Source organism: Orycteropus afer, unplaced genomic scaffold (assembly GCF_000298275.1).
Source record: "Orycteropus afer afer isolate SDZICR_OR568_19922 unplaced genomic scaffold, OryAfe1.0 scaffold00677, whole genome shotgun sequence".
In the NCBI taxonomy this organism is placed as follows: Eukaryota; Metazoa; Chordata; class Mammalia; order Tubulidentata; family Orycteropodidae; genus Orycteropus; species Orycteropus afer.
In genome coordinates this window covers 255130-256927 of record NW_006922264.1, presented here as the reverse complement: position 1 = coordinate 256927, position 1798 = coordinate 255130, and positions in this window count along the sequence as shown.

Below are 1798 nucleotides of genomic sequence, written 5' to 3'. Positions count from 1 at the left end.
TCAGTGACTGCCCCAGGGAAGTTTCCAATGGCCTCTCTCGGCTGCCTGTCTGCCCTCTGCCTGGTAGATCTTCCTTAAATTATTTCCCTGTGCCTTTCCTCTAATTCTACTCTTCTGTGTTTGGTGCACTTTGATTCAGTGAGTTGTTCAGAACACCAAAATCCCTAATTCAAATTGCTGTATCTAGTTTTTCAAGCACTAAGATGCTAGAGGGAAATAGTGTGGTGATTACTGATGAGACTCCGTTTTGAATCCTTTTTAATTACCCTTTGTTTCTCAGTATGTATTTCTTCTAAGTCCATGAATTCATGCTACCTGTTCTCATTTGCAAATACACACATATATGCATGCACAAAACATTGAAATATATGTTTCGAATAAGATAAGGATTTCTTTCACTTTCCTGAAAAAGCTGAAAGCTGTTTCTTACTACCAGTCCAATTTCCTCTGACTGGTGATACAGGAACTTAGTCTTCAACATTGTTGTTCTAACACTCTGAATACTTGACTTCCAGAATCACTAAGTGTTTTTGTTTCCTAGTTCTGCTTTAACAGAAATAACACAAGTAGGTTTTTTTAAAGAACAAAAATTTATTTCCTCACAGTTTAGGAGGCTTTAACTCCCAATTCAAGATACTGGCTCTAGGAAAATTTTCTCTTTGTCATCTCTGGAGGAAGATCTGCTGGTAGATTGTGTACTCAGTACTATCTGTAGTCATGTTAGCCTTGGTAAATGGAAGTGCATGTTGCTGAATACACACATAATACCCTCCATCCTTCCCTCTTTGTTCATGAGCCAACTGGGCAATGATAGGAGTGCCTTGAAAAAGAGGCTGAATGGTATCCATAGAACGCATTATCTTATCAACTTGATTATTAAAATCTCTTCTGCTGAGATCACTCTTTGGTGAGTATACACAAGGGACACAAATATCTTCAATTTTTTGCCCATTCATGGAAGTCTATCCAAAGATCTCTTTCCTAGACCTCCTTATCATCAAATTTTCAACCCTGTTTCTTCTTTCTTTCTGACAATTCAGTCAGAAAGCATCATGCATCAGTATAAATCACACATCTTGCTATTTCTCCAGCCATGCAAAATGAACACCCAGTTGTATTGCTCAAAGTTCTGCCCACTGGGAGGATTTCCCTTTATTACTATCCTTCAGGGAAGTCCCAGAAAGGAGCTTCAGTGCTACGTATTGTGCAGAACCATCTGCAAACCAGGCCTGAGTTTTTTCTTCCTCAGTCAACTGATATAGGAAATTCCCTGAGAGGTTATAAACACAGGATGGGAGAGGGAAGTCACTGTAGAAATAGTGGAGACCGTGGACATTTGGGTACTTCCTTATGTAACTTACATGTTTCTTTATGACCTGCTTGAAGCTGATCTACATTACATTTGATGACAGAGTGTTACTGTGCACATCAAATTGTATGGTTTTGTGGATCGGATAGTACTTAGTACATGATGGACAGCTCATGTTGCATGGAACTTAGTGGCCCATGGTTAAGCATTCAGTCTCTTTTAAGGTCCAGAAGAAGCCATAAGCTATTTCTCAAAAGGAGATGATGGCAGGGCTTTGCTCCAAAATCCTAAGGGTCTCTGTGTGATCCACAAATAGAGGCCTGACAAAAGCACCAAACAGCAACTCTATCTGTCATTGAGATTCCAAACACAATTGGATGTTCCAGATCACAGGGTCAAAGTAGCAGAAATAGTGCACAACAAATTTGACCTGTTGCAAAGCCTTCTATTTTTCTTGGCCAAACTCAAAACTAGCAACTTTTTGGATCA